We start from the raw sequence: 14,434 nt of genomic DNA, 5'->3' as shown, positions 1-14,434 counted from the left end.
AACTTTTCTACCATTTCCCTCCCATATAATTTGCTACAAATGTAGAGAAATCAGATAGATAGACAGAGAGACAGATAGAGATATGATGTACATACATATCTATTTACACATATGTATAATTGTACATACACCTATACATATATACACAAAGATATATACACACATATATTCAGGAGCTTGTAGAATAGATTGGGCAAAAAAGGATATAAATTCCCATTCTCATACTAAAGTTAGACATAAAAAAATGAGGGAGAGGGTGAGGGGTTTTATTCCTCATTGGAGGATTTTAAAAGAATCAGGTTCTTTGAATTATCTAGTATAATGAAATTAATAATAACTACTTAGCTGTTCTTAGTTTCACTGACTTTCCCTCTCTTTCCCCACATAATTGGTCATCTCACTCTTATGCCTATAAACTTAAGTTTTATGATGATTTCTCTAACTGTTTAAGGTTTCCATATCATTCTATTCAGTCCCCAGTTAGCTCAGGTTGCTCTTGTCTCTGTTAGAATTTTGAATGGCCAAATCACAGGAAGGAAGAAAGAAAACCAGGAGGATATCACAAAATATTAATTGTATCTATGCCTTTTGAATATTTGGTTTCTTGAATATAGGAAGAAATATCCAGGGAAGGACAACTTCTACTATCTTTTAGAGAGAAGCAGAGCAATCTCATATTTGGTGATATATCTCAGAAATTTTATCCGTGTTCCTTTATGAAAAACAAACAAACAAACAAACAAACAAACTGTGAGACATATATAGTATCTCCATAATGATGCAAATGCACTGGTATGTATTGTGATTCTGTCTTGAGATAGTGTGTTTATACTTGTTCCAAAAATTAGCTTCAAGAGAATTATGGATACAAAACAGTTTGTTGAGGAAAAAAAAAACCCTGGGGGTTTTAGTCTATAAAGGCTTAATTTAATTGATAACTGTGATACAGCAGTTAGCAAAGTGTTTGTAGTATCTTCTCCCACACTTGTTACCAAGAGGAAGTGAAATATTATAATATGAAAGCTGGCCTCAGAGAAGAAATTGGGCTACCTTTGCAGAGATTGAAATCCTGCCTCTGACTCATAATTGTTTTATGACTCCAGGTAAGTCACTTAACCACTCAGAGAGTTCCTCAACCCTCCAAGACTATAAACTGGAGAGAAAGTACTGACCTTCATTTGGTAGGAATGCCTTACAACAATAATATTTCTGGCCTATTCCCTATTGAGATATTTTTTATTTTGCATCAGCTATATTCTACCTTGTCCCATCCAAGAGATTTCATAACAAAGAATTAAAAAGGAAAAAAAAAACAAAACCAAACATCAACAACGTCTGACATTACCAGCACTCATTCCAAAAGCATAGTTGCTTACCTCTACAAAGAAGGGAGACTCAACTAATGAACTATCAAGATAAATTATAAGGATATAATTTAATGTCTAATTAACTAAAGTATAATGCCTAGGACTCATAGCTGGTTAGAATATATTATCTTCACATCTGGATTTCATATTTAAAGAATGATTTTGATAAGCCATGGAGCCATGATAAGGAGGGTGATCAGGATGATAGTTTTTAGTGTCTTGTTGCACAAGGAATAGCTGAAAGTTCTGGGGATATTTAACTTGAAGCAAAGAATTAGAGGAAACATGACATTTGTTTTTAAAGTATTTGAAAGATAGTCATGAGTAAAAAGAATCCAACTTCTCCTTGGTTTTGGAGATCAAATGGAGCTCATAGTTAGATATTGTAAGAAAGGAAGACTGAGGCTTGAGATAAGAAATAAGAAAATTTTATACATACTTATATAATTGTTATAACAGTTACTTTTCCCAATATGGAATGATATATATGTATATATATATATATATTAGGATGAAGGGGGTTTCTCCTTTCTTGAGAATAAAAAAAAAAACCAAAAATGACCTGGACAAATACTCCTCAATTATTCTGTAGAAGGTATTTCTTTTTTCCCTCATGATAATTAGATTACATGAGCTCTGAAGCCACTTCCTCTTCTGAGAAGTAATTGAAGCCTTTCCAAGTTAGTAGAAACTCCCAGAGCCAGTGATCTATTTGCATATCTTTTGAGAAACTCACCACTGTTAAGGAATGTTAAGGGATCCCCTAAACTTGTCTTTTGAATTGTCTTATTTTCCAGAAACACTGGACCTAGAGTATATAGAAGACTCTGAATGTGTCAAGGGTGAAGCCTCCTATGAGTTGACATAATTGTTAGTTTGCACCCCAAACTGGACTCCCTGTGTATTCTTGGGATTCAAGATGTATGCCAATCAGTCTGAACCAGAAACTGCTTGTGTAACTGGGACTTTTAGATAAGCAGACCATCCTACCTTCTCAGTCTAGCATGGTCCAGCAAGGGAAAAGAACGCTGCTTTTGCCATCACCTTGTTCCTTCCCTTTAGGAGAGGTTTTGTCCTTTTTTCTACTTTTATTAGCTCTTTCTCCCTTCCCATGCCATTTCCCTTTAGGGGAAAATTTCTCTTATCTCCTCCTTCATCTGTTGTACTGTAATAAAAGCTTCTGCACTGATTGCGAACTCTTTGCTTTAGCTTTGGGTTCCACATGCATCTTCATTTCTCCTGTAATAAATCTAGTTGCAATCCATGGCCTTCTGATATTATTTTTGGTTAACACTACCATATTCAGATGATACAAATGAGCAGGACTTATGTAGCAGATTTCAATTACATTTTGACTTATGCAAGCTTTGGTGAACTATTCTTGAATCCTGACCACTATCTATATTTTTAATTCCATTCAACCCTTGATCCCCAAATGTTCTTTATTCAAGCTGTCTTTTCAACTCATACTTAGATATACTTCCTGTCTTCTCCATGGCCCTCCCATTTATGACTTATATTCAACTTGATTCATTTATTGTTCATGACTCCATGAAATAATAATGCTATAAGAAGTCAAAGATATCATAGCTAAGCTTAGGCCCAGGAGGGATGTGGGGAAATCAGTAAGTAAACTGTATTTATTTCAGATAGCTCTGAACACAAAAGAAGATATACAAGTCTTAGGACAGAAATATGTAACTGCTGTAATTTTATCAATCAAGACACAAAAAATTCTGCTAGCATTGTTATGATTGTTTGGAAAACAACAATAAATGTTTTCCTAAGTTTGCAAAATAACAATAAATATGTTTCTAATTAATAGCTATCTGAATTATCTTCTTTTGTTACATAAAAGAATAGATTTCACTGTATAATCACTAAACTTTCATTATATATTAAACTATAAAAATGATGTTATTATTTTCCTTATCATAATTCCAAGCTCCAAGAGTAGCAAAAGCAAATATCTTTAAGTGATTAAATATTTTGAAGTATTCCTTTTCCACATATCTTCCAAATCTCAGTCTAGACTGTTTAGTTTCTTCAGACTTGGACATTATATAATGAACTGAGGCTGTATAAATACTCAATCTAGTTTATTCAGCATCTGTCTTTGACTACTAAAACTAGTTCATGAGAAGAGCAAAATATTTTCACTTTTAAATTATATGCTTCTGTATCTTGGTTAAATAATATAGAAATTAAAAATGGCCTCCATTTTAAGAGTACATTTTAGGAGAATATAAAACATTAACAAGCAAATATATGGAGGGAATTTTGATGAGAATCTTAAAGGAATGAACATTAGAGACTAAATAGGTCAGGGAAATTTTCTTCAACAAAATACTAAAAGAACTGAGTTTTGAAGGAATCTCAGAATCCTAATATACAAAAGTGAAGAGGAACAGTATTTCAGTGGAAGGATAAAGATATTTGAAAAGACATGAATAAGGTGATGGAATAGTGAAATAGGGAAACAAGTAGCCAATTTGCTTAGAATGTAGAATTTATAAAAGAAAATTAAAATTTGAAAGCTAAGATGAACCCAGATAATGAAGAGTTTTAAATCTTAAACTTAGGAAGTTATATTTTATTCTCCAAGAAGTAGGTAGCCATTTAAAATTTTCTTGAGCAGAAAAGTGCCATGGACAGATGTAGTTTGAAGATATTATATGTAACATGTATATAGTGGAATATGAATTGAAGAATGAAGAACAGAATAACCCAGCAAGGAGGCTATAATAATAATCCAGGAGAGAGATAATGAAGGCCTGAGCAAGAGTGCCTATGTAATTGGAGAAAGGAGAGCAGATAAGAGAGATGTTGTGGAGATAGAGGGAAGTCACTTTGAGTGACTAGAAGGATTAATGGTGCTATCATCATCAACAAACACCAGCAAAAAAAAAAAAAAAAAAAAAAAAAAAAAAGCAAGCCAAAGATATTTGCAAGAGTGGTGAGTTTGGTGAGAAAGATAATGCCTATTCCTTTGGTATTTTGAGTTTGAATTTATTATAGAATATTTAGCTTGGAATTTCCAATAAATGATGTGGGACCGGAGCTCTGGGAAAAAAAAAAAAAAAGAAAGTAGGGCTTCATATGTGTATACACACACACACACACACACACACACACACACACACACCTCACATCATTAAGTAATTTTCAGAATCTTTATTAAAACAATTCAGAGGAAAGTAATTCAGTTTCCTGGTATGGGGTTGGAACATTGTCCAGGTTCTACAAGCATACAACTATAATAAAGTCAATAGAACAGCTCTGCAGACGGCAGTTTGGTAGGCAATGTAATACCTCTTCCCTCCCACACTTCAGAGCTTCCTCAAAACTAAGTTAGCTCTGGCAATGCAACATTAACTTCATCATCTTTGTGAACATCCCTGAAAGTATATTGCCAAGGTAAGTGAATTTATTAACAGCATTCAAAATGTCCAACATTTTCTATAACCAATGGTTCTACATATGAATGATGTGATGCTGGCTGATGATTTTTTGGGGGGGTGGGGGAATGTTGTTAGGCCAAAATTAGCACAAGCATAGAAAACTGACCCGTACTTTTTTGCAGCTTTGCCTTATACACTTGAGTGCATAATCATGTTTGGACAAAGTCATGCATCCAACAGCATGTGTAAGAGTGTGTGTGTGTGTGTGTGTGTGTGTGTGTGTGTGTGTGTGTTTGTGTGTGTATGAAGAAGACAGAAACACAGAGATGCAGAGACAGAGATAGATACAGAGAAACAGACAGAGAGAGAGACGCAGAGAGACTGAGACACACACAAAGTTATCTGCCTAGAGATGATAAACCCATAGGGAACCAAGGAGATTACCAAGAAAGAGGGTATAAAAAGAGAAGAAATGGAGCACAGGATAAAGTCTTTAGGTAGAAGAGACATTTGGAAGACATGTGATAATGAATAATGATAATGATAATGAATGACTAAAATTGATTGAAAGGGCCTAGTTAAATAAGGAGCAGGAAAATCAAAAGAGAAGAGTATTAATTATGAAAACCCACAAAAGAGAATATCCAAAAGAAGAGTAACAATATATAACCATTAAGTATATTGTTGGGTAAGATTGACAGAATAGGCAGAAAATGAAAATGAGAGGAATATTTATCTCAGCACTACCTTTGAAATTTTGGGAGTTGTTGCCATTCTTTACATACCATAACTTCCTTTCACTGGGAAGTCACCACTACCACCAACACTGGGTATGCTCAAAGGAAAAAAACAACGTTTGGGGAAGGTGGAGAAGACATATACTCATCTCCATCAAATTGCTATAAATTTTAGCTCAAAGGTTAGAAAATAGTCTAGCTGAAATTTTTCTTGGGATAAGTTTAAAAAATGTTAGGGATCCTTAACCCTAGAGTGAAAAGAAAATAGATATTTTAGACTGAAATTCAAAACTCTGTCCTATTGTTGTTTATATTCAGTATAGGTTCCCTGTAGAGGCTGGAACTCCGAAAAGATGTACTTGAGTCTAAGACAGAGTACTTAAGGCTAAGTACCTACTTGATATGAAATAATGGTTCTATAAATATATATTTACATGATATAGTGATGCTCTCTCCTCACAACTGGCACCTGCTGAACGTGGTATGGTAAGGTGGAATGACTGGAGGGCTGAAAGGGAGATAGAGAACAGAGTCTCTCTGCTGCAGCTTGCTCACCAGGGAAGACTTCAGGCTCCAGACTCCAGAGTCCAGGATGCATCTTTGACAAGCCCCAGGCAACTTGCCTACCTCCTTCACTTCTCCTCCTAAAAACCAAAGACTCTGACTGATCCTGACTCTGATCCTGAAGCCCTCCAGAGAGCCCAGACATTATAATTCCCTATACTGTTCTTTCTATGCAGGCCATTAATACCAATAAATCACTGAGAAGTTATGATTTGTCATTGTTTATATAAAAGTAAATCAGAAATTAAAAAGCAGCTTAAAAACTTAGAGAAACATGGAAGTCTTCCATTAGTAGTTGACAGAGATGGAGTGAGACTACCTAAAGAAGTAAGCAGGAAATTTAAATCTTCATAAAACTGGACATTTGAATAAACTTCCATTCATTTTAATATTAATTAGAGCTAGCTTTTTATCTAGATGTTTGTTTTTAACAAATCAAAACCATGATTGCTAGAGACAGATCTAAAATTCCCACTTGCAAGTTTGTTTTGTTTTGTTTTCCTTAAATGTCAAAGTACAATGCCTACAGGGGTTTCTCTTTCTCCCCAACATAGTTTCCTTCAATTGCATTTGATTTTTTCTCCAAAGAACTTCAAAACCAAATTTCAATGTCAACTATGTCTGGGCATTCTACCACACAACCCCAAAGCATCATTTTCTTGATTGCAATTCTAGAAGTTCACTTCTGAGTCATGGAATTTTAACTTTTGTCATGTCTTTGTCAGTGTCCCAAAGGAACAGTTTACAAGCTTTATAAGTGACAACTCTTCAAGAGATCAAATAGTTTATTTTTTAAAGACCATTGGATTTGGCATATAGAAACTATGGAGATATCAGTTTCAGTTGAATGATTAAATTTTAAGCCAAAGTTGAGAAGTGAATGGACAGTAAAATATGGATTTGAGAACAGCAATCTAATTCTGATTGGCATCATCACATGCTCATAGTCATGCTGAAAAGATGCCACATAATGTTTAGGACAACCTAAATTGCATTGTTGTAGTATAGTGACCAGCAAGACTTGTCAAATTTCCCAACATCACCACATATTCAACACCCAACATCTCTTCTGTGAACTATTGTTAATAGAAAGTTGTTTTGTCATACCTTAACCTTCTCCACTTGGATTTAGTTGAGGAATTATAAGAAATACAAAAGCATATACTAAAGGCTTTTCTGTCTCCAATCATTCTTTACTGATTTTAACCACATCAAGTTTCTGTTACAAATTGTACATTCAGACAAATATGGTCTTCTGTCACTATATTTAGGGCCATAAAATTTGTCCCATTCAAGGGACAGAACAAAGATAAGAGAATGGACAAATGCCATTATGAAGATATAGTATGAACATTTTCCTGCAAAAATGATTTGAAAATCGAACTATTTTCTCTAGAGTTATCTCTCTTAAAGAAAGATGGCATAATGGATAGACTTTGGGTTTGAATTCAGTAATTTTCAGGTTTGAATTCAGCCACAGACATTACTACTATACTTCCTCGGACAAGTAACAATACCTATGAACTTCAGTTTCTTTATATGTAAAATGAAAATAGTAATAACACATCACTGGCTTGTAAGGAACAAATTAAAAATTAAAGTTTTAAATAATAAAAATAGCAATTTATAAAACTTACAATATTATTGATTTCACATAATCAAAAGGCAAAGAAAGAATTTTCATTGGATCAACTTGGATTTCTGTACTTGGTACTATCAGAAAAGTTAGTTCTTGGCTAAAAATATTAGCTAAAGAGAAAGATATACTGTCTACACACACACACACACACACAAACACACACACACACACACACATATATATATATATATATATATATACACATATGTATTCACACATATATACATACATGTATCTATATCTCTGGTGGATAGATAAATGTTATAGGAAGTAAGTTTTTACTCGTATTGAATTCATTCCTTTTAATAGTCTATATGTAGTGTGACAATGATTTCCAGAGCAAATATGCATGGCAATTAAATTCAATTCTCTTGAAGTCCTCCTTGTGTTTACTGCTACCTGACAAAATAACACCTAATAAATGTGAACAGGACAGTTGACAGCTAGTCAACACTGATAATGCAGGCTTAAAAACAAGCAAAACAAAACAATTAAAAAAGCAGTTTTCTTTTTTTTAACAACAGGTTTTTTCTCTAACTCTACAGGTCATTATTCCAACTGTGCATGGCATTTTGCCTTCGTACACGTAGAATCTCATCCATGCATTCATCTCTATTACTGTCTCCCTAGGAGACAGAGGATGAAAGGTCCCTTTTTATGTTTACTTTGTTTTCATAAGCTTTGCAAAAAGGAGATATAAAAGCGCTGTTAAATGTTCAGCCTTTGGATTTTAACATTCTTCTTGCAACTAAGTTGTATATTTCTTGTGTTTAGCTTATTTATTTGCTGTTTTTCTTTTCAAGAGTTCCCAAGTAGCCCCAAGAGGTACTAGATAATAAAAATAATCTCTCTCTCTCTCTCTCTCTCTCTCTCTCTCTCTCTCTCTCTCTCTCTCTCTCTCTGTATATATATATATATATATATATATATATATATATATATATATATATATATATAAATCTTGAGGCTTTCTCTGTAATTTCTATTCTTCTTATGACCTGACTCCCTCTTCCTTTAGGCCTTGGTTCATATCGATATAGTTGTATTTTGAGGAAATTATTATTTGAAAACAAATGATGAATGAGTATAGTGTTTACCTCCAAAGAATTCATTCAAACTATTCTGGCAATATTCACTTTTCCCAAGTATAATTTATTGCTTTTCCTATGGACTCTGTGTTTTGCTGAGAAGCAAAGAAACTGAGAAAAGAAAAGGAGTCAATAAGTCTGGGTTAGCAAATTATGAACTTGGAAATCGAGAGAGAGGCAAAGGGAAGGGAATATGGCCACTAGGACAGAAGAAGTCAGGTATGGTTCTGCACTCTCTAAAAACTAAAACAGTGAGAAAGGGCAAATAGTGGATGAAATAATGTTTAAATCCAGGTTCCAGCAGCTGTACTTGGGGGGAAAACAACAGCAATAATAACAACAACAACAACCCCAAAGACATTCAAATACTGCATATCACAAAATTTCTAATATTTTTGTCTCTGACCATCTAGGAATTCAGTAGTGGGAAAGGTTAGAGCATAAATGAGAAAGTATTGGAATCATTTATTAAATTTAATATTGAGGATAATTAAAAATCTTGGTATGAGCAATTTAATTTAGGTACCTGAAATGTATATGGAGTCCTAGATTTTGAGTATATTATTGACCTGATTATGTTAAAGTGGAATCTAGAGAACTATGGTCAGCCTCATTATAATTTTATAATTTTTCAGTTTTGCATGTTTAGGTATCAGTGGGACTAGTAGTAAGTGATATTATCAATTAAAAAAGCTGAAGAAATCTTTGTGATATTGCTTGAGTTTATATCCTAGAATAATGTAATATAAGTTAAGTACAGAAATTTTATCCAGGAAGTTTCTATTTTAGCTTTATTAGATCACATTATTTCTCTCTCACTTTTATTAATATCATTATCCTTTTACATTCTATTAACCATTTTTCTATAAAGTTCTATATACTTTTAAACATTTTAATTTTGTAAAATACTATCTTTTCCAAGAAATCCCCATTATAATCAATGTATACTATGTGACTTTGCAAATTTTGTATAAAAAAATTCACTTTTTTCACATTTAGAAATTTTAAATTCATTCCAAGTCTAAGTCACAAGAGAAACAAAGTATGACCCTCTTCTAAGCCTCACAATTTATGATCAAATCATTTATGTCAAATATTCTTTGACACATATGGATACATAGAAACTTTAAAAATATATAATAGCAATATTAATATCTGTGGGACTTTTGTGTCTAATTGCAAAACCAGTTTAAACATTTTACAAAGAACCTTACATTTTTAACCAAATAATTTGATTTTGAACCTTAGCTTTTTTATTTATTTGGATAATTGTTTCTGGGCTTTGGTTTCCTTACATATAAAAGGAAGACAGACTGTGATCTCTCAAGGATTTTCTAACTTTAAATAATGGGATTTTATTAAGTGAAATAAGTGCCAAGTTTCTTGGGACACAAAACAAACATTTCTTTGGTTTATACTCTATAAGCAATCATTTGAATGAATTTTTAACTTGGGTTAGCGTTAGATTTAGGATAATTATATGTATGATGTTTCAATAATGCTATTATAAATTACAAATCTGAAAATTAGCACCAAATTGGAAATCCTGAAAATCAAAGTTGAGATTAATAAGATTGTCAAATTAAAAAAAATCTATTGAGCAAATCAATAAATTGATGTACTCATTTTATGAAAACAATGAGATAGATGTCATTTGTTAATTTGAATTAAAAAAAAAGAAAATATATCCATTATCAAAAATGAAAAGGGTGAAATCACTACTAAATGAAGAGGGCATTCCTCATTAGGAAATATTTTGCTGAATCATAAACCTGTTTATAATTAAAAAGAATCCTTAAATAACCTCATTTAGAAAAAAAGAAATTGACCAAACTATTAATGAACTCTCTAGGAAAACACCCTAGGGAAAATTGGGCTCACAAGTGAATTCTACTGAACACTTAAAGAACACTTAATTAAAATAGTATATAAACTATTTTGAAAAACAAGCAAAGAAGGAGTTCTACCAAACTCCTTTTATGGTGCTAATATCTAAGCCATGAAGAACCAAAGTAAAGAAAGAAAATTATAAATAAGTTTCTCTAATGGATATCAATGCAAAATTTTTGAACAAAATACTAGCAAGGTGATTACATCCATATGTTACAAAGATTATATGCTATGACCAGGTGGGATTTATACTAAGAATTCAGGGTTGGTTTACTATTAGGAAAATTATCAACATAATTGACCATATCAATAACAAAACCAACAGAAAGCATATGATCATCATTACAGATGTTGAAAAATATTTTGTTAAAATATAGCACCAATTGCTATTAACAACACTAGAGAGCATAGAAATATAGAGAGGATTCCTTAATATGATAAGTATTAGCTACGGAAAAACATCAACAAGCATTATCTGTAATGAGATAAGCTAAAGGTCATCCAAGAAAGATTAAAGGTGAAACACTTATGTTCATTATCACTATTATTATTCAGTATAGTACTAGAAATGTTAGCTGTAGGTACAAGAGAAGAATCAAAGGAATTAGAAAGACAATGAGGAAATAAAACTATCACTTTTTTACAAATGATATGATAATTTAACTAAAGGACCTTAGAGAACCAAATGTATATATACAGATGTAAAACTACTTGAAAAAATAACTTTAGCAAAGTTTTAGGTTATTATATAGACCCACAAAATAATTAGTATGTTTATAAAGCTTTTTTTTATTTTCAAAACATATGCATAGATAATTTGATAACATTGACACTTGCATAGCATTGAGTTTTAGATTTTCTTCTCCTCTCCCCCATGGCAAGCAATCCAATATATGTTAAATATATGAAAACATATGTTAAATCCAATATATATAACCATGTTTATACAATTCTCTTGTTGTACAAGAAAAATCAGACCAATAAAAATAAATGAGTAAGAAAAAATGCAAGTGAACAACAAGAAAAGAGTGAGAATGTTATGTTGTGATCCACATTCAGTTCCCACAGTCCTCTCTCTGGGTGTAGATATCTCTCTTTATCACAAGATCACTGGAACCTCTCTCTTCATCACAAGATCATTGGGACTGGCATGAATCATCTCATTGTTGAAAAGAGTCAACAGTCATCAGAAGTGATTGTCATATAATATTGTTGTTGTTGTGTACAATAATGTCCTGGTTTTGTTCATTTCACTTAGCATCAGTTCAGTCCTCTCCAGGACTCTCTAACATCATCTTCCTGATCGCTTCTTATAGAAAAATAATATTCCATAACATTTATATACTACAACTTATTCAGCCATTCTCCAACTGATGGGCATTCATTCAGTTTCCAGTTTCTTGCCACTATGAAAAGGGTTGCCACAAACATTTTTGCACATGTCGGTCCTTTTCCTTCCTTTAAGAACTCTTTGGGATATAAGCATAATAGAAACACTACTGGGTCAAAGGGTATGCACAGTTTGATAACTTTTTAAACATAGTTGAAAATTGCTCTCCAGAATGCCTGGAACCATTCACAGTTCCACCAACAATGTATTAGTGTCCCTCCAATATACGTCCTTGTCTTTTCCTGTCATCTTAGCCAATCTGAGAGGTATATAGTGGTATCTCAGAGTTATCTTAATTTGAATTCCTCTGATCCATAGTAATTTAGAGCACTATTTCATATGATTAGAAATAGTTTTAATTTCTTCATCTGAAAGTTGAATGTGCATATCCTTTGACCATTTATCATTTGGAGAATGGCTTAAATTCTCATAAATTAGAGTAAATTCTCTTTATATTTTAGAAATGAAGGTTTTATAAGAACTCTTAAATGTAAAAATGTTTTTCCAATTTATTGCTTCCCTTCTGATCTTATCTGCATTAGTTTTGTTTGTACAAAAACTTTTTAACTTAATATAATCAAAATCATCTATCTGGTATTCAAATATGAGTTTCAGTTCTTTGGATACAAATTCCTTTCTTCTTCACAGACCTGAGAGGTAAACTATCATATGTTTTTCTAATTTGCTTGTAATATCATATCTAAATAATGAACCCATTTAGATCTTATCTTGGTATGTGGTGTTAGGTGTTAACTCTAATTTCTTCCATACTAGTTTCCAGTTTTCCCAGCAGTTTTTGTCAAATAGTTCTTATCCCCAAAACTGGGATGTTTGAGTTTGTCAAACATTAGATTGCTATAGTTTGTGACTATTTTGCCTTGGGAACTTAACCTATTCCATTGATCAAATACTCTTATTTCTTAGCCAGTAATAAATGGTTTTGAAGACCACTGATTTATAATAGTTTGAGATCTGGCACAACTAGGCCACCTTCATTAACAGTTATTGTAATTAATTCCCTTGAAATTCTTGACCTTTGGTTCTTCCAGATGAATTTTGTTACTATTTTTCTTAGAACTGTAAAATAATTTCTTGGGAGTTTGATTGGTATGGCACTAAATAAGTAGATTAATTTAGGTAATATTGTAATTTTTATTATATTTGCTTGGCCTACCCTATGAGCACTTGATATTTTTCCAACTGATAGATCTCACTTTCAGTGTTTTATAGTTTGTTAGAGTTATTGACTTTCCCTTGGCAGATAGATTCCCAAATATTTTATATTATCAACAATTATTTTTAATGGAATTTCTTTTTGTATCTCTTGCTGCTGGATTTTGTTGGTAATATATAAAAATGCTGATGGTTTATGTGGATTTATTTTGTGCAAATTAAATTGTGAATTGTTTCTAGTACTTTTTTTAGTTAATTCTCTAGTGTTCCCTAAGTATACTATAATTTCATTGGTAAAGAATAATAATTTGATTTCCTCATGACCTACTCTAATTCCTTTAATCTCTTTTTTCTTCTCTTATTTCCAAAGCTAACATTTCTAATACAATATTGAATAGTAATGGTGATAGTGGGCAGCCTTGTTTTACTCTTTATCTAATTGGGAATGATTCTAGTTTGTCCCATTATATATGAAGTTTGCTGAGAGTTTTAAATAGATGCTACTGATAATTTTAAGGACAAGTCCATTTATTCCTATACTCTAATGTTTTTAATAGAAATGGGTGTTGGATTTTATCAAATGTGTTCTGCATCTATTGTGATAATCATATGATTTTTCTTAGTTTGGTTATTGATATAGCTAATTATACTGATAATTTTCCTAAAAATGAAGCAGTAATTCTGGTATAAATCCTTCTTGATCATAGTGTATTATGCTGGAGATAACTTTTTCTAATCCCATTGCTAATATTTTATTTTATATTTTTGCATTAATATTCATTATGGAAATTGTTTAGAATTTTCTTTCTCTCTTTTCACCCTACCTGATTTAGTTATCAACAACATATCTGTATCATAAAAGGAATTTGGTAGGACTCCTTCTTTCCTTATTTTTTTTCAAATACTTTATACAGTATTGGAATTAATTATTCTTTGAAAGTTTGGTAGAATTCACATGTAAATCTGTGTAGCCCTGGAGATTTTTTCTTAAGGAGTTGATTAATAGCTTCTTCTATTTCTTTTTCTTTTTCTTTCTTTTTTTTTTTTTTTTTTTCTTCTAAAATGGGATTATTTAAATAATTAATTTTCTCTTCTGTTAACCTGGATAATCTATAGTTTTGCATATATTCCTCAATTTCATTTAGATTATCAAACTTATTGGCAGATAGTTGGGCAAAATAATTC

At 32.0% G+C, this 14,434-nt stretch overlaps 1 pseudogene; it reads left to right on the top strand.

The window, feature by feature from the left end:
- Positions 1–2,631, top strand: part of LOC141550976 (hsc70-interacting protein pseudogene) — a 67,868-nt pseudogene extending 65,237 nt beyond the window's left edge.
- Positions 2,632–14,434: the final 11,803 nt, after the last annotated feature.

Source organism: Sminthopsis crassicaudata, chromosome 1, assembly GCF_048593235.1.
Source record: "Sminthopsis crassicaudata isolate SCR6 chromosome 1, ASM4859323v1, whole genome shotgun sequence".
Lineage (NCBI taxonomy): Eukaryota > Metazoa > Chordata > Mammalia > Dasyuromorphia > Dasyuridae > Sminthopsis > Sminthopsis crassicaudata.
The sequence above is the reverse complement of the archived record's forward strand: the minus strand, read 5'-3'. Positions and strand labels throughout refer to the sequence as shown.